We start from the raw sequence: 19,361 nt of genomic DNA on the forward strand, positions 1-19,361 counted from the left end.
TAATGGTGGCAGCCTCCTTCCCTGCTCCCTCACTCCACTTCCGGGGATCCCTTCTGGAATAAACACCAGACACATACCCTGTCTCAGCCTCCACTGCCAGGGCAACCCAGACTAAGGCGACTCTTCCAAAAGCTCCAGCCAGAAGTCCTCTTTCCTGGTCCCCCTTCCGCCCCCACTTTCTTCTCAAGCAGAGCTTCTCCACTTCAACCATAAACCACTTTACTTTGTTCGGCTTTACTCATTTCCTTCTGCTTCCTGACTTGCATGTCTGAGCTCACCTTCTACCAATGTCCTTCCGCGCTCCCTTTCTAACCCACATTCCCTACATCCTCACGGTGGGGGCCACAGGAAGCGAACCGTCCATGATGCAGCGTCCCTCCTGTGGCCCCTCCTGTGTTCTGAATCACTACTCCTATGTTATTTACACCCCAGCATTTCTCTGAATATTTCTGCATCGTGTTTTCCATGAACACAAAATTTGGTGGAGAAAAGAGGTGATGTCTCTTTACTCTTCCTCCTGAAAACTTCACTTCTGGCAAGTTGCTGCAATTGACAAAACAAAAACAAAAACAAAACCCCTACACCAAAAAAAAAAAACAACAAAAAACCCTCTTTCTACAGGCTCATTAGCCACAGTCAAGGGAGAAAGACTTAGGTTGAATAAAAATAAAGGAAAGATGTTTTTCAAAATTGAAGCTTTGCTTGGGGAGAAATGTTTGCTTTTGGTTAGGGCTGAGGGGGCTTGAGCATGCAACCTGATAACAGTGCATCAAAAGCGATTGTTCTGATAAACTAATCTCTACCCAGTCTCTCTCCTCGCCCTCAAAGGCTCCCCTTATTTTTGGTATTGGCAACATATTTGCCTCGAAGTGGGGGGGGGGGCAAGTGCTGATTAATGCTTTTTATTTTTATTATTATTATTTTTTTAAGATTTTTAAAATTTATTTGAGAGAGCAAGCACATGCACGGGGCTGCCTCCGAGTAGGGGGAGGGGGAGGTGCCGAGGGGGAGGGAGAAGCGGACTCCCCACTGAGCACAGAGCCCGAAGTGGGGTCTTGATCCCAGGACCCTGAGACCAGGACACGAGCCAAAGTCAGACGCTTAGCTGACTGAGCCACCCAGGCGCCCCTGATTAATGCTTTTGAGACACTTAACAAATATTTACTGAGCACATACTTTCTAGAGCTCCTTGTGTGCCAATCTAGGGAAGAAGTAAGATTAATGACATTGGGCACCAGGCTCTTCTTCATGAAGCACTCACTCACTGGTAGCCATCAAAGACTTCCCTGGTCTGCCTGACTCTTGCGTCCCTGGCCTGCTGCCCTCAGCCCCCTCTGCCCTAAGTGAGGGCACTGCACTCTTCTCTCCTGGCACCCAGTCTGGCCTTTACTCTCCTTCACCCTGCACCTGGAAGCTGCTCACATCTGGCCCTCCATCTCCCACCCCCACTCCCTGCCGCCTGCGGGGTATATCCACTAGAAAGCTCCATCATTATCTCAGAGCCACTGAGCCTTCGACAGCTCTCATAAAAAATCATCCTTATTTCTGAGCTCCAAGCCACAGGCCAAGGTTTGTATTGGCTTTGTCTTTACCTTTTCCAATCCCTCCCTGCACACACCTGGTTCCTAAGTCCTGTGGCTTCTTTTTGGAAATTTCTTTCTTCCCTCTCCTGCCCTGTGGCAAACCCTACTCATTGCTATGCTGGTTCCTAGGCTACAGGTTTCTGCCATTCCTGGTCTCCAGGGCCTTCTAAATGCCTTCCCTCCTTAGGATGCAAGTTCTCTTCTAACCATGTTGCAGTGTCCCAGTATTGTTTGGTTAATTTGAGCCCCCTCACTGCAGTATTTGATGCCTTCTCAAAGGCATCTGTCTGGCCCCATACCCCTTTCTAGTATGCCCACAACATAATGATTCAATATTTGTTTTTTTAATGATTCGATATTTGTATTGTGAGAGGATCACCACTGTTAAGTCTAGTTAACATCCAGTTACAGGGGCGCCTGGGTGGCTCAGTCGGTTGGGCGTCTGCCTTCGGCTCAGGTCATGGTTCCAGGGTCCTGGGATTGAACCCGCATCTGACTCCCTGCTCAGCGGGGAGCCTGCTTCTCCCTCTCCCACTCCCCCTGCTTGTGCACTCTCTCTCTCTGTGTCAAATAAATAAAATCTTTAAAAAACAAAAACCAAATCCCATCCAGTTACAAAGATTTGTGAGTGTGTGTGTGATGAGAACTTTTAAGATTTACTCTTTTAGCAACTCTCAAATATGCAGTACAGTATTATCTATAGTCACCATGCTGTACCTTACACCCCCAAGACTTAGTTATATAATAGCTGGATGTTTATACCTTTTGACTCCTTTCAACCATTTTGCCACCCCCCACCTCCCACCCCCCATCTCTGGCAACCATCAATCTGTTCTCTATGTCCATGAGCTCCTCTTTTTTTTTTTTTTTAGATTCCACATGTAAGTGAGATCATATGGTAGTGTCTTTCTCTGACTTAGCATAAAACCCTCAAGGTCCATCCACGTTATTGCAAATGGCAAGATTTCCATCTTTTCTTTATGGTTAAAATAAAATTTGTATATATATCATTTATTCATATACACATTTGTGTATGTTATATAGACATCACTTTATCCATTCATCCACTGAGGGACACTTAGGTTGCTTTCATATCTTGGCTGTTATATATAACACTTTAATGAACATGGGGTTGCAGATATCTTTGAGTTAGTGTTTTCATTTTCTTCAGATAAATACTCAGAAGTGAAATTGCTGGATGATACGGTAGTTCTATTTATAATTTTTTGAAGAATGCCATACTGTTTTTTGTAATGGTTGCAGTAATTAACGTTCCCCACAATGCACAAGGGCTCCCTTTTGTCTACGTCCATACTAACAGGTATTTCTTATCTTTTCAAGAATAGCCATTCTAACAGGTGTGAGGTGATAGCTCATTGTGGTTTTGATTTGCATTTCCCTGATGTCCTTTGCATAGTGATGTTTACATCTTTTCATGTATCTGTTCATCTGTATGTCTTCCTTGGAAAAATGTCTATTCAGATCTTCTGCTCATTTTTAAATCAATTTATCTGGGTTTTTTTTGTTATTGAGTTGTAGGAGTTCTTTATATTTTTTTGGGATATTAATCCCTTATCAGATATATAATTGGCAAATATTTTCTTCCATTCACTATTACTTTTTAAAGCCTTTTTATATTGTTATCTGAGATTATTGAATTTTCAAGTGTCTACTCCATTCAGTGTGTCCGCAACCATTGATTTACTAAGTACAGGTTGCGAGACATTTCCACATTTTCTCAGGCAACCTTCACAACTTGGTGGGGTAGATATCACCTGTTCCTCATTTCATACTTGGTCTCAAGCTCTCCCAGCTGGTCAGGGCGTCCTGCAGTTTCGCCTGGAATGGGCCTAAACTAGATGCCAGAAATCTGGTTTGCAATCCCAGTCCTACTACCATCAGCTGTGCGACGTGGGGCACCTCCCACTCCCCTGCCTCCCTAGCGGGAACAGACTTTTGTTATTGTTAGACTGTAAGTGGCACCTATCATCTGACACCCCTCCACCAGTGTCTAGACACAGTAGGTACTCAATAAATATTTGTTGAGTTGATTGCGGTGGAAGAAAAATTACACTTTAAGTTTCTGGCCATTTGGGGTTAAAAGGGTTGCAGGAGGGGTAAAGCGAAAACTGGGCTCAGCGGCCGCGGGGGAAAAAGGCAGGGGTGGGGCGGGGGGCTGCAAAACCGGGAACTTGGAAAGTTGGAGGCTCACAGGAGATAGACACCCAGCGATGGCGGAGGGGCGGTGGGAGGACGTTCCGATCCGGGGCAGGGTGAGGACAAAGCGTCAAGGGAGAGAGCGTGAGGCGTGAGGTGCGGTGGGAAGAGGTGCCGGCGCGGGGCGGCGGGGTGCCGGGCGGCGGCGGGGGAGCGAGGGGGCGCCTGTCCCGCGGCCGCCCCGGCTGCTCGGCCCCCGCGCGGCCCCCTGCCCCTCCTCCCCGGAGGGCGGGGCGGGGCGGGCTCGCAAGGCCTCCTGGCGGCGCCGCGGCCCCTGCACTCGGGCCGGGCTCTGCTGGCTGCGGCGGGAGCGGGACCTGGGCGGCGGCGGCGGCGGCGGCAGTGAGTGAGGCGGGAGCGGGCGGGGGGTCGCGGTGACTCCGAGGCGGCGGCGGGACAGGAGGGGCTGGGGCTCCGCCAGGTGCGCGGGGGCGCGTCCGCCCTGCGGGCTCGGGACCGTGCCGCGCCCGCCGCGGTGCCGGGGCTGGAAGGTGCGCTCGCGGCTCCCGCCCGGCGCCCTGCCCAACAGATGGTGCGGACTCCGGGGGAGAGCGGCGTCGGGGCTGGGGGTGGGCCTCCAGGACCTGCCTCCCTGCAGACAGGGATCGGCAGCCTTCGCGCCCTGCCTCGACCCCCAGGTTCCTGTGACAACTGCGAGGGAGCCGAGGTCCCGAACGGAGCACCTCAGCCCCCGTCCCACCTAGTTTTACTTAATTTCTCGGCGTGCTGGTCCAGACCGTCCCTTGCAGAGAAAGGGCTTGTGGCCGCGGCTCTCTCCCGGGCCCTCCCGTCCAGGCAGGTCTTGCCTGAAAGCCCCCGCCTCTCTTAGAGCACGTAGCCTTGCTTTCCAAGGGACTTTTCCAAGTTGCATCACTCCTTGGCCTCTAGACAGGTGCTTGGCTATCATGTTGGAGTTACACCGGATTTTTAAAAGCTTTGTGTATTTACTATGCGGGGACCCCTTTACCCCAAGGAATCAGTGCCCTTCCAACACTGTTCAAAACACATTGGGAATGCTTTTGGGGCATTGGTTCTCAAACTTGGCCGCACGTCTAGAGGGTTTTTTTTTTTTTTTTTTTAAAAAAATACTGATGCATAGGTCCCACCTCTAGAGATCCCCATTCAGTGGGTCGGGGGGCGTGGGCAGCCTGGACAATGGAATTAAGAAGCCAGGTGATTCTAAGGTGCAGCCACATTAGAGAACCTCCCCTTCACCGCTCGCTCCCACAGCCGCTTTTTGTGCTGGGGAAGATCCGTGCTGAAGACTCGTCTGGGGGCCCTCTGGACTGCCTGCTGTAGGCCACCTCTCCACCTGGAGAGCCTGTTGGTTGGTGCTTTCCAACCTTCGACTGCAGATGGTGCCTTTTTCTGGAGTATGCTTTGTTTCTGCCTTTCTGTTTACAGTAAATCGTGCCTGGGCACTTTCTGTCAAGGAGGTGGGAGTGTAGGAATTAAAATCCCCAAGTCCTTGCAGGATCAAGCTTATAATACAGGGTTGTCCCGTTCAGGCAAAACCAAAGTGATAATGTGACTCGTCCTATTTGGAAAAGATTTCAGATTAAAAGGAGGAAAAATACTTTAGGAATCCATTAACTTTTGGAGACCCTCTGCCACAGATAATGATTTTGCCTACGTATGAGGATTTGTCCCTCCAGAAAGCAAGCCAACAAGATCCTTAAGGTTTTGTGGCCGATTTTGTGTTAATGTGCGTGCGTTTGTGACGTAAGCTTATTCCTGTTGTGTGATAAAGCCCAACAGATATAACACAGTGTACATTTCTTGTTGGTAGAGTAATATCTGAATTAGGAATTGGCGCCTTACAGTAGCAATGCACAGCTGAGGTGAGTCCTTAGCCACGTTGCCGAAGATCTTAGAAATGATAGGGAAATAGGACTAAGGAAACTGAGCATGGGTATCAATATCGACTGAATTTGATCATATGTATTTTATTAAGAAAATGTGTTTTCGGTGTCCATGCTATTGTGACAATCTGCTTGAATCTTGGTTAATTTTCTGTCGTATCCAAGTATGATGTTTGTATTAGATTCCCACCCGGATGTTGCTACCTGGCCACAAACCAGTGGCTTTTATTTATTTTTTTAGGTACTGACTGGCACTCTATTTTGCATTTTTCTTAGGAATGGGGTGACTTTTAAGAGAATGCTTTCCAGAGGCAGAGAAACGTCTGAGTTCATTTCTAGCCCCTAACATGAGTCAAAAGAACCATTCATTTTGGAAAATAAAAAATCGTGTAGTTCTGCCAGTTGGATTTTCTTTTTCCCACCTTCTGCCACCGTACCCTGCTCCTATCACTGTGTTCAATTGCTGGAAGTGGGGCCACAGTGGGAGCGGTCTTAATTGTCTTGGCTTGAGAATGGAGGTTATGTGGAGTGCATGGTCTCACAGGGTGGCCCCTGACCTGAATCCTCAACCTTTGGGGAACAAGACCATATGGAAAGTGTTTTCCTACTATTGATTTTTTTTTTTTTTTTCCTCCTTGGACCAGGCCAACACAATGAAGCCTGCCTTACTGTGGTATTGCGCGGTATTGCGTGGCTTGTAATCTTTCTAATCTTGTTGCCATTTTGGGGGAAAATGTTTGTTTGAGGATGCTATTGAATTCTGGGTGTCTGAAAAGTTGCACTTGAACTTTGGTTTCACTGTGGTTACACTGTGAATATCATAGTGCATTCTGGCCAAAAAAAAAAAAAAAGGAAAAGTGCATGTACTGTGGCTCTAAACAGATTTTATTGAACCATTTCTCACTTGGGGGTTGCAGCTCTGATATTCTAAAGTGACCGGAAGTGAAGAAAAAGAGAGGAAAGTTAGCAAGGGGCTTCTTCATTTAGAGAAAGGGTATACAACACTGAGAAGAGTGATTTTGATTTGTGTTATGAGTGGACTGCCCTATTGATTTCCTCTTTTTTTCTTTAAGTAGGGGACAGTTAACTTGCTTGTGCAGTTGGGGTGCGGGGTGGCTAAAGAAATGTAATGGCTTCCTTAACTGCCTTTCCCCCTGAAACCCATTTATCTAAGGATGCCATCGACCTTTAAAAAAAACCAATAACCGATTTTGTGCTTTTCCTTTCTTTCCCCTCTCTGATCTGGGCAGTGCAATGGCTGAGAGGTTGGCATCAACAGAGAAAAACAAAGTTCAAGGGAACTGAAAATTGGGTAATTTTCCCTGAATGACCAAGTGCTTGCTTTATTTTGTCACATGACATTGCCGTTATCAAGAAACAAGTTATGGCATGAAGACTCTGAAAATGGGAAAGAAACAGAAAAAAGGGATGGGACAGGAATATCACCACGGTTGACTGGCTTTCACATAGGGGAAGCTTATGGGAGTTTGCAGTCCAGTGCCCCGGTTCCAGCCCGCCTTTACCTTCCTCCGTCACGCCCTGTCCTCTGTCAGTCCCCCGAGCCAATACCCCTGGGAGACACAGGGCCTTTTCTTAAATTCACACCAAGTTTTTGTTTGTCCCTTGTTTGCCCCTATTACCGGCAAAGCTCCGCATTCCCTTGTTGAGTTCTTGGAGAACGAGGTACAGCCCCTGCCTTAGGGAGCTTGAAGTCTGGTGGAGATGAAAACCGTGGGTTACAGTGAGCTGGGAGCTCTTACAATCACAGGGAGCACAAAGAACTGCGAGGGGCCGCCAGGTAGCACCTGGCTAGGCTCACCTGGATAAATGCCTTCTCAGTGCATGGGTACAGTAGGCTCAAGGGAAACTTTGCTTGGGTTTAAATTAGAAGTTACTCAGTTTGACATCAAGGTGTTGTTGTAAGTAGGCTCCCAACTCAGGGCTTGAACTCACAACCCTAAGACCAAGACCTGAGCTGAGATCAAGAGTCAGACCCTTAACTGACTGAGCCACCCGGGCGCCCCTGGACATCAAGTTTTGAAATGACCGAGGGCAGTACTTTCTGACAGAGAGGGGAGATCATGCAGAGAGGACGTGGGGAGTGAGGAAAGGAGGCCAGATTCTGGCAGGGGCATTTGGTTGGAGGTGCGCTTAACCAAGCAGTGCAGGGTATTCCCTGGGGTTGGGAATTTGGTAGAGAACGGGCTGGATCCATTTGGGGCATGTTGGTAACTGGCAAAGTAAGCTACTGTTAGCGGCGGCTGCCTCTGCCTGGGGCGGGCAGGAGAGAACAGGGTGCCCCCCCCCCCCCCCCCGTCAAGACGCAGCTGGTGTGCTTTTAGAGCAAGTGGTTTGCTTCCTGTCTGCAACTCCAGCCTGCCTGCGACGTTCATTCTTTATCATTCTGTTGTCACTTTAGCTCACATTTCCTTGGACAGACTGAAAACTGGACTTCACACTGTTTTTCCCTCCGGAAGGTGGTTTCCAAACAGCTGACCCATTGGACTAATAACCCCAGGGTTATAAGAGGAGTTACCCTTTGTTGACCTCCTTCCAAGCACCGGCTCCTGTGCTCAGCACCTGTCTTCCATAGCTCCAGATCTGTACCTACTGGAGACAAGGTGGCAGTGACTTCACCTTACAGATGAGGAAGCTGAGGCCCAGCGAGGGGCTGGCTCCTGGGGTAGCTCACGGCACTTCGAGGACGTAGCAGAGTTGAGGTTTGAGAGCCTTCGGTGTTTTCTCCTGCTCCGTGTACTTCACAGAGCTGATTGAGAAAGTGTGTTTTCTGTGCCCTATTTTTCTAATATTCAGTCCTCTTAGGTTTGGATTGATTTATCATTTTCCTTTACCAGGCGATAGGTTTTGCTTTTTAATGGCGAGGGTAGATTAGGCTGTTCAGAAAGACTGAATGGATCCCACATCCTAAGTGAGAGAGAGACAGATCCCCACATTTCTGCAAGCCCTGCAAACTTCTGAGTGTCTGTAGATAATTGGCTGTTGGGTAAGAAATTAAAAGCAAAATTCAGTGTTGAACATTCTGGAGCAAAATAAAGCTGTGCACATTCAATTCTTATTTATGTGGTACTTTTGACAAAAACAAGCCTTTGCTGCATAGCAATTACCTCAAGCTCCTAAAATTACAGGTAGTAAGGGCTTTCGAGGCCCTTTGGGGCTATAATTAGTAAAGATGAGTTTAAAACAGGGTTAGTGAGTGTGTGCTCATTAGTGCAGTGGGTTGTAGCTCAGTATTTCAAGCTGAGCACAGTCAGCTCCGGGAAACATTGGCAGGGGACTCAGTATAGGGTCATCACGGAGTTAGTCTGTTTGGGATGAGAGCACGGGGCATTTGTCATGAACATGGATAATTTTGGCCAGCCTGGCTGGCAGCCTCTTTGTTAATAGGGACAAGTTCATTCCCTGCCACCCAATCACAGGCGTTTCTGCTTGCCCTAGGTAGAGTATACGGTGGTTCAGGTTGTTACTATGTAGTGTGGTTTTTAAAATTTTTTTTTATTTTTTACGAAATATAAAGCCCCTTTATTATTAACAGTCTTTCACTGTTGCTTATCTTGCCTTAATCACAGAGGACTGAGACAAGGTGACCAAGATTTTCTGGTTTGGGCTTTAGTAATTCTCTTGGTTTTTACCACTGACTTCCTCTGGCTCTCTAACCTTGCACTTTATTGCATTTGAAACAGGCCTTTTGCTTCCCCTTGCAAATCTATAGTCCATACCAGGGAGAGGACCTGCTGTGGCCAGGACTCCTCTCAGGAATCCTGTGACCTCAGTATTTTTAGTCCCATTTTCCAGGTGAGGAAACTGGTGAGGGCCGGAGTCCGGGACTAAGTAGGAGTTTGGGGATTTCAGATTCTAAGCAGCTGGCCTCGTTGGACTTCGTTTGCAAGGAAAGAGAAGGGTCCAGTTATCAAAGCCGTGAAGAGGTTCCAGTATATCCTATAAATTAATATATACCCTTGAACTTCACTGTGGCTGTCTTGGTCACTTAAAAAAAAAAAAAGATTTTTGCTTAGGAGATTTTTGTCCTCCTTCTTAAAAACAGTGACTTACTCAGAATTACACAGCAGCAGCTGAAACGTTGATTAGCCGCTCTCTTTGCCCTAATCTAATATCAAAAACCCGGGAAGTTTACTGAGCGTGTGATTACAGCGGAAGCTTTAGGAGCTGGGGAGGCACGGAGAGAGAAAGAATGGAGGGAGAGAGAGGAGTAGTTTGCAAAGAGACTGCAGGGTAGATTTTACCAAATTTAAGATTTCTTCCAGTTGTGAATTTCTGGTTTGGGGCTTGAGCCCCTTTGTCCCAGCTGTAGGCAGACTGGCTCAGCCTTGCTGCCCTGGGCCACCTGTCCATTTTTTCTTGGGGGAGGGGGATGGTGAGCATGTAGGAGGAGGTGAGGAGGGGGAAATTGGGGGGCGGGTGGTTAAAGCCACTGGTTGCCTGGTGTCTGGCCTGCTCCGGACTGGACAGGACTGGGCCCCCGCAGTGAGTCTTAACTTCTTGGGTGTGACGCGGCTGGGTGGTGTACCAAAGGGGGGGGTCCTCTTTGGATTTCCCCAGAGATTGCCCAGGAGCAGTAATTCTCATAATTCTAGCAAATCCTCCCAGAGCACTTACTTCCAGCTCTGAGAGGCTTTTCATGTAGCGACTCTAGGGCACAGGTACTGCCGTAAACCCGTTTTACAGGTGAGGGAAACAAGGCCATGAGACATTGGGTAAGTCGTCCAGGTTGTGCGGCTGCTGAGTGGTGGGACCCGGCGTTCAGACTCGTCTGGCCCTGAGCTGTGCTCTTGTGGCCTCCTAAGCCCCAGAGCTCCGGTGGCTGCACTGGTTCTTCATTTCTTTGACCAAAAAAGTCCTGCTTGTGTATGCCTTTATCTCACAATTAGAATACCGTCGGTGCCCTTGGTGTCCGTGTTCCACTCCCCACAAGCCCGTAAGCAGACCTATAAAGAGGAGGGATCTCGCCACTGACCCGCTGTCCTTGCATCTAGCAGAAAAGAGGTGCCTGGGGAAGTCTCATGGAAGGAGGGATGGAAGTCAGCCGGCCTTTGGAAACTTGATGTCCCTGTAGTTCTTCTCTGTCTAGCAGCTTTGGGGTGATTTCTAAGCAGAAGAGAAACAAGAGGGGGTATGGGAGAGTGTTTCATAAAAGTAATCAGAATTCCTGAAAAAAAGCACATTTAAAAAATGTTATTTCGGGTTCCCATGGCCATGCTCTCATGTTTGTGCGTGAAGCAGTTAGCAATCGCAGGGCACACCTACCCCGCCCCTCCAGCTCGCAGGGGGCTTTGTGAGGAAGGAGGCCTCAATGACTTTCAGACATTGTTGGGACTGCTCTTATCGGCAGAGCCAGCAGAGCGTATTTTCTTTGGGGCTGAGCACCAAATACCAGGAGGCTTCAGGCCCACCAACTGTTTTTTTTTTTTTTTAAAGATTTTATTTATTTATTTGACAGAGATAGAGACAGCCAGTGAGAGAGGGAACACAAGCAGGGGGAGTGGGAGAGGAAGAAGCAGGCTCCCAGCGGAGGAGCCTGATGTGGGGCTCGATCCCATAACGCTGGGATCACGCCCTGAGCCGAAGGCAGATGCCTAACCGTTGTGCCACCCAGGCGCCCCCCACCAACTGTTTTGCTAGGGCCACAAACGTAGAAAGTGGTTCTGTCCCTTGTGTTCTCATTCCGCCACCACAGCACAGGGGGCTGGGCGAGCGTCTGCTCTTTGCTAGGAGTGTGGTGGTCTGGGCAGCTTCCGCTTCCACCCAGGTTTTCCTCACCTGTGAAATGGGGGTAGAGTGCCTGCCTCAAGAGTCGTTGAGGCCACATCTCTTTGACATGAGAGACCGGCTCTCAGATGGGGCCCCTCTGGGGACATGTGGTGATCTCTGGAGACATTCTTGGTTGTCACGATGGGGGTGGTGGAGGCTCCTGGCATCTGGTGGAGAGAGTCCAGGGATGCTGCTAAAGACCCCACGGGGCCCAGGACAGCCCCCACAACAAAGAATCATTTGGCCCCAAATGTCAGCCATGCCAGGCTGAGAGCCCTGGGAAGTGGGAGCTCTAACAGTGCTGGTGGCTGGTTTTCACATTTCTTACCAAAGGGAGCCAGGCCAGGGACCGAGAGGGAGGAGGACATGGAAATTAACCTTTTATCCATGCTTCTGGGCTTCCCCACAGGTTGCCGTTGACGTGTGGGAAGAGCTCCTTTCCTCTCCAAGCGCTTAACTTCATTTGTAATTGCTTGCATCTATTTACATATAAATAATACATATGCATTTACATATAAATAACTTATATGCTAAAACCCTTCACCTCTCTGGGTAGTTAAAACCCGGTCTCCAGAAGCCAGGCTCCTGCACCTGTGTGTGGCTTAAGGTCAGCTACAGACCTTGTGAGGCTTGCTTTTCTTTTCCATAAAAGAGGACAGGTATCCCTCCTATCTTACCTTGTTCCAGGACGAAAGGAAACAAAAGGAAATAATTTTCACATGTGTCCGTGTGAGACCAGCGCTACCCGTGTGAAGGTATGGTGCGGTTCCTGAGGCCTGCCTTTTGGTCGTGTTTTTCAGAGAACCCGTTTCATAAGTGGCCACTCAGGAAATGGCACTAAAAAGGATTCAGGCTCAGTAGCCAAAGAAAGCCGTGTTGCTGGCGAGGTGCTAAACTGGCCAGAAAACATTCCTGCAGCAGACCATGTGATTCAGAGGCAGTGCGCCCCGGAGGCTGAGAGGATGCGTGTGGGTGTGAACTCGCCCGTCACCCTACCTCTAGGTTCACCCCTTTGGCTTTTCCCTTATTTGCTCTGTGACCCTGGGCCAACTCCTTGACCTTCCTTACACCCCAGTTTCATCACCTGTGAAGTGAGGCTGGTGATAACACCACCACCACGCACCTGGGCACAGGTGTAGGGAAGTGATGTGTCCTTGAGAAGTGTCCTTGAGTGTGTGGTGTGCATGGGAAGCTTAGCTCGATAAATGCGTTATTAGTAAAATAGCATTATTTATTATTTTGGCCCATAGCGTGTGTAATTTTACTCAGCTGAGGAAGGGATGGCTCTTGGGTTAGGAGCTGAAGAAGGTTTTCTCTGGAGTTTTAACATTTCAGTGTACTACAAGACACATAACATGAGATTGGCCATTTTAACCAGTTTGAGCAATTTAGATTTTAAGTGGCGCTAAGTCCGTGCCCGGCGTTGTGTAACCATCACCACTATCTAATTCAGAACGTTTCATCCGCCCAGAGGGAAACCCTGTCCCCACGAGCAGTCACTTCAGGTTCCTCCCCCCAGCAGGCCCTGCACCCCCTGCTTTCCTCTCCGGCTCTGCAGGAGTCGCCTGTCCTGGACATTTTCTATACTCCGTGGCCTTTGTGGCTGGCATCTTGCAGTTCGCATCATGTTTTCCAGGCGTCTGCACGCATCCCAGCCAGTGCCCACACTCATGCCTCTTTACCTGGCCTTTCCTGACATCAGCCCACGCCTCATTTTCATTGGCCTGTTCCCCACCCCACCCCCCCAGTCCTGTCTGGTTTGCAGGCATTTAAATGTCTTTTTTCCTTTCTTCCTTTTGGCCCTTGCTGGCCCGCCTTCTTTTTTTCCACTGTGCCCACCCAGTGATTCTACCAGCCCTTGAAATGAATATTGGAATGAAGCCCTCAGCCGGGTTCCTGGTGCTGCCGGGGAGTGAGTCTTATCAGGGATTTTGTTTCTGTTGCAGACTTAGCAGCAGGAGTGCACGCTGGGGCTTGAGTGTGCTTCATTTCCCCAGGACAGTGTGGCAGGTTTTAAAAACAAATGTCTGGAAAACACCTACCAGGCCCCTTTCATGCCTCTGTTTAAAAGCTTCCCACAATGAGAAGTGGCCCTCAATTAAGTTGGTTAATAAAAACCTCCCCCTGTTTTAAAGCATTCTTGGGAAGTGTTTACATTGAACGCCACTGTGGGTTTCTAAATGAGAAGCTGTGGAGTGACTGATCCTTAACCTGTGACTTTAATAATATCCTTTGCCTTAGATTTCCAGGTGGAGGCCTGGGCCAGATTTGTAGCTTGTCATTGATCCAGACAGTCCTAACTCTCTCCCCGTCCCTCCCCCTTCAGCCAGACCTAAAGCAGCTTGGAGATGCAAACTGCGTCCCTGGAGAGGGACAGGGCTGAAAGGGGGTGCTGTGTTCCCCACAACCCCTGTTCTGACCTTAGTAACAGGATGGAGGGCTTCAGTAACAAGAGATTAAAGCATTTAGGAGAGCAGCTCAGGGCTTCTGAGGTTCTGGGTCCTTCAGGAGAGGCCTGAGCTTTCCACCAGGATTTGGAGCTTTCTCGGGCTAAGGAGGCCCTGGGCCCTTAAGGCTGAGGACGCTCTGCTTTTTGCTCTGATTCTGGAGAGATGAGTAGGGCCCACCAAGAGGACGCAGGATGTTGGCTGCTTTGGGGGACTTACGGAGTTTCTTTCTTTGGAAACTTTAGAATTTATCACAGAGAAGCATCTAGAGAAATAATCTATGTCCTGAAATAAAGGGCCCTCTAGGATGCCTTCCCTTTGCGCTGCTCTTCTGGGGATCCAAATTATGGTGGCTGAGGACAGGAGGGTGGAGAATGCAGAGTCACTGGCATAGGTTGGGATTTAGCAGGAGGCAGCAGGGCCTGGTGGTTACCAGCCTGGACTCTGGCCCTGGACTGCTTGGTCCAAATGCTGGCTTCATTACGTGGGTTACTATGTCTAAGGTGCTTGGAGCAATGTCTGGATGGGGAGGTTCATATACATTGTATGCACTCACTTTTATGAAGTCCCAGTTAGAATTGTGGAAATGCTTCTTGTTTTCAAAGTTAATTCACCTCTGTACCCAGCAGGCCTGTGCAATCCATAGGAGAGAGTAATACCCCGAGACCCTTCACAAGCATGACATGCAGATGGAGACATCACGCTTGATGAGTCTGTGAAAGTTCTTTGAGAGAGAAAACAAATGTGGGAAGAAGGGCAAACCCATGGATACAGTTTTAGATTTCCAGAAGACCTTTGAGAAGACTTCATGCCCAAGCCCATCGAATGTATGAATCTCCCACAATTCTCTGTGTGGAGGAGAGTTTAAGAAGGAATATGGCCGAAACCCATCTTCTGTTTGTCCTTAGAAGAAGAGAAAGGGGAATGGTGAAATCTTCACATTTCAGATGAAATGAAATCTTTTAAGAAGTAAAGTGCAGAGACGTTGGAGTTAAACTATAAGGAGTTGTGTGGTTTTCTTTTCTTTCTTTCTTTTTTTCTTTCTTTCTTTCTTTCTTTCTTTCTTTCTTTCTTTCAATTTTTGGATGCTGTGTGGATATGTCAACTACACTTTTATTTTTATTTTATTATTTTTTTAAGGGTTTTATTTATTTGAGAGAGAGGTGATGAGTGCACAAGCAGTGGGGAGGGGCAGAGGGAGAGGGAGAAGCAGACTCCCTGTTCAGCCGGGAGCCTGATGCGGGCTTCCATCCCAGGACCCCGAGATCATGGCCTGAGCCGAAGGCAGACGCTTAACCAACTGAGCCACCCAGGCGCCTCTCAACTCCACTTTTAAATCATTCATTTGTCCTCAGTGGCTACACCTCGGCAGCCAAGGGTTGGGACTAGGAATTGTGTGTGCCGTTCCACACGCTCTGGATGATGGGTGCTCAGTAAGTATGTGTTGAATGAATAATAAAAATAGAACCAAGGAGTTCATTAAAAAATAACTCAAATTCTGTCTTTTATTTTTTATTTATTTATTTTTTTAAAGATTTTATTTATTTATTTATTTATTTGACAGAGAGAGAGACAGCCAGCGAGAGAGGGAACACAAGCAGGGGGAGTGGGAGAGGAAGAAGCAGGCTTATAGAGGAGGAGCCTGACGTGGGGCTCGAACCCGGAACGCCGGGATCACGCCCTGAGCCGAAGGCAGACGCTTTAACCGCTGTGCCACCCAGGCGCCCCCAAATTCTGTCTTTTAAAAAATAACTTCTCCTTTCTGTATTTTAATTAAATAGTATATTTGTAGAAGGAAGTAGATTCCTCCATCAATTTAATGCACAGATGCTGAATTTCATCCCTTCTGTGATTTAACCCAGGACAGTAAGCGAATGAATGAAATGAGTAGAAGCTTTGTTGACACAGAACCCTCTACTCCAATAGGATTAGGAACCTTGGAGCTTTGCTGGACTAAAAAGACACTGGCAGGAATTAGTCGCCTTTGTATTTTTTGTTTTTCTCAGCTCCCTGTGGTTTACATGTGTAGAAGTGCCTTATATGTTTGATGAATGAAGTAAGATCGCCTTAGAATGAGCACAAGTGGTTTATTATTTCATGTCTAGTATGTACCAGGCAAACTTGCAATTGTCTTTGCTCTTACAGTGCTTACATTAACTTCGGCTGCAGAACAGTGCTGGGTAACAAACAACCCCAGATCGCCATGCCTTACAACCACAAACACTGATTTTCCCACTTGGCCGTCTGTTGATTGGGTGTAGTTAGGTTGACCTAGGCTGGCCTTGGCTGGGCCAGGCTTCCATTTGGCCTCGGCTCTCTTCCACGTTTGCTGACTCTGGGGCCCAGGCTGAAGGGGCGGCAGTTACCTACTCAGCGTTCATCTTGCGGTGGATCACTGTAGCGTGTCAAGTGGAAATGCATGATGACTCTTAAGACTTTGGCTCATAACTGCCAGACGTTCTGCCAGCATTCCATTGGGCAACAAGCACATGCCAAATCCAGTATCAGTCGGGTGGGGAAGCATGCTTGGTCCATTGTAGTGGGAGGGACTGCAACATCACGTGGTGGACAAGTTACCCCGTTATGGTGGAGCGAGGCGCAGGAGAACCTGGAAAACTAGCCTTTTGGGAGCTTGCTGAACCTAGGCCAGCTGGGTGAAGAATCAAAGATGTTTTGTCCAGGTACCAGCCTGGGCCTTGGTAGTTCCCGTAAATTAGCCTGACGCGCACTGACTCCCGGCTGGCTGGGCATCATTTCATATTCATTCACTGTGCTGGTGCTCCTGGGAGTTCTGTGGGAGGGGCAGAAATGATGGGCTGGGCTCCTCCTGGTCGGCACTCATGACTTGATCGGCTCCCACTGCGATGGCAGGAGAGTGACAGGTGGAGCAAAGAGGACAAAGGGCCAAAGTATCCGGGGAGGCCGAGAGCTTGGCTTACCTCTCACAAGGTCCCTTCTCAACATAGGTCCATGGGCGTGGGCCTAAATCCCCCTTTACCAGTCAGTGACACTCAGGGCCTTCGTGCATGCTGTCCCATCTTTGTAAGGACCCTGGGCCTTCGTTTCCAGAGTCCTCCTTTTCTACCTGAAGAAACAGGCCTCAGGAGGGGTTAGGTGACTTCTCTTTAGCCAAGTGGCTCATAGGTGGCAGATCCAAACTAGGTCATCTTAGTTCCCAGTCTAGGGATTGTCCTTCCCCATGCCGGTGACTGTCTCAGCCCAGGCAGAGATCCGTGCCTGGCTTTACGGCATTACGGCATATCCTGGCCCTGTGATGGCAGTGTCTGCTTTCCTGAAGGAGTCAGCTCGACCTTGTGCCTCGGTGCAATGCCTTGGGAGGAGCAGAATGACATTTTGGCCAAGAGTAGTCGGCCTTTGTGTTACCTCTTTGCAGGGTGTCCTTTTTCAATGAAGAACTGTCAGACTTTTCTAGAGGAAAAAGATGGCCATTAAGTGAAAACACACTGAGAATAGATGGGGATGAAGGAGGTGAGGAGACAAGACACTCCTACGTGCCCTGGGTAGGGTTATAAAGCCAGTGGACTTCTCTTGGAGAGCGGTTTGGCAGTGGGGATCCTTTCACCAAATAAAACTCAATTAAAAGTGGTTTAAACGGTAAAGACATTTATCATCTCATGGAAACCAGAAGTCCAAAGGTAGGGCGATTTGGGCGTTAATTAATGGAAGACCCAGGTGCATGTCCTCTTTTCTCTTTGCAGCCTCAGTGTTTGTCCTCAAGCGTGTCTGTCCTAGGGTCCTGTTGTGGCTGCCACTGCTCCAGCCTGTATCCTCATATACAGTGATGTCCAGAGGTAGGAAAAGAGGAAAACAGAGGAAACCTTTGCTAGGAACCCCCTGCCCCCTTGGCAAAACTGGGTCAGATGCCCACCCCAAACTGATGACTTGCATGGGAGAGGGGGCTCCCATGGCTTGCTTAGACCCATCTGTGGGTTGGATAGAGGCCCAGTCTTCCCTGAAGCACGTGGGTACTGGGAGGAGAGGGGTTGAAATGGGGGCTTTGCTGGCCAGGGGGAAAGGGGTAGTTGTAGGTAGCCAGTGGTGTCGGCCACAGCATTAGCTTTCAAAATTAAGAATGTATGCGTTCTGACTTAACCCTTCTACAGTTAGGAATTTATCTTATGGATATACCTGCACGAGTGTGTTGGCAAACATACAAAGATATTCATTGCAGCATTACAAGAGCAAAACACTGGAAATAACCTAAGAATCTAACAGTAGTGGACTGGTTAAATAAATTAAGGTATAAGTGCATTATGGAATTGAGCAAATCTGTAAGTACTGTTGAAGAAAAATTCACAAAATATACTATTATTTTTCTTTTTAACAAAGGTGCATTGGTATGTATCCTGAGATCGCGCTTTTGTTTAAAAAAATCTTAATTCTTGATTGCAAAGAGAAATTTCTGTAAAAAGATAAATAAAAATAAACATGTTTATTTCTGGACTATGAAATTGGTGGTATGGTTGGGGAGGAAAGTTTCTTTTTCATTTCATGCCCTTCTTGACTGAGTTTTATAAAAATCATTGTATGTATTACCTTTATAATAAAAAAGAAAATGGGGGCGCCTGGGTGGCACAGCGGTTAAGCGTCTGCCTTCGGCTCAGGGCGTGATCCCGGTGTTATGGGATCGAGCCCCACATCAGGCTCCTCCACTATGAGCCTGCTTCTTCTTCTCCCACTCCCCCTGCTTGTGTTCCCTCTCTCGCTGGCTGTTTCTATCTCTGTCAAATAAATAAATAAAATCTTTAAAAAAAAAAAAAAAGAAAAGAAAATGGTAGGTCTTAGTGTGTGCAGGAGCTTAAGGAGAGGAAACCAGGGTCCTAACATGGGCATTATGAGGGGACAGGAGTGCCATTTGGCTGTGTGTGACTGGCCTGAAGGGAAGTTGGGAAAGGAAGAAAGTCCAGGAGTGAAATAGGGTCATTAAAAAAAAAAATCTCCCTTGGTATCCTGCACGTTGCCTTACACGTAGTAGAATCAAACATACATTGGAAGAATGAGTGAGTATTTAGATCAAGACCTAAAGCAGCTTTACGAGGTGCCAAAACCCAACTTAGCAGCTCAAGTCAGCAAGAAAGTTGATTCTGCTGGAAATTTATTTTGCAAATAAAATATGGCTTCTGTTTCCTCCTATTTCCTTGTGCTCCCAGAATCTAATTCATTGCTAAAAAATCAATCCGAGTATGCAACTTTCTATGCGTCATCCATCTCACACTGAAGCCTACTGTGCCAAGTTCTGAGTAAGGTCTTTACGACTAAGGGCAGGGCAAAGACAGGGACCACCATCATGTGTTAACTGTGTTTATAGTTGTGGCTTCAATGGAGAGGTATCTGGATGGCCTAAATTGAGCAATTATTTCTTTTTTAAGCAAAATAAAGATCTTTGATACTCCCAACTAACACATCAGAAAATTAATTATGTCATTCTGATACTAGGAAGAAAC

General features: G+C 48.0%; 1 protein-coding gene across 6 annotated transcripts in view; it reads left to right on the plus strand.

Annotated features, from left to right (window-relative positions):
* Positions 1-4,055: 4,055 nt before the first annotated feature.
* CGNL1 (cingulin like 1) overlaps positions 4,056-19,361 on the plus strand; it is a 153,771-nt gene continuing 138,465 nt past the window's right edge. For 4 of the 6 annotated variants that reach the window (XM_044390987.3, XM_057306330.1, XM_057306331.1 and 1 more), the window contains exon 1: positions 4,056-4,142. The gene's annotated coding sequence lies outside the window, so the exon portion shown is untranslated. Of the gene's footprint in view, positions 4,143-7,977; positions 8,383-19,361 lie in introns of those variants that run through there. The other 2 variants (XM_044390986.3, XM_044390988.3) reach the window with 2 other exon arrangements.

Source organism: Ursus arctos, unplaced genomic scaffold (genome assembly GCF_023065955.2).
Source record: "Ursus arctos isolate Adak ecotype North America unplaced genomic scaffold, UrsArc2.0 scaffold_36, whole genome shotgun sequence".
Lineage (NCBI taxonomy): Eukaryota > Metazoa > Chordata > Mammalia > Carnivora > Ursidae > Ursus > Ursus arctos.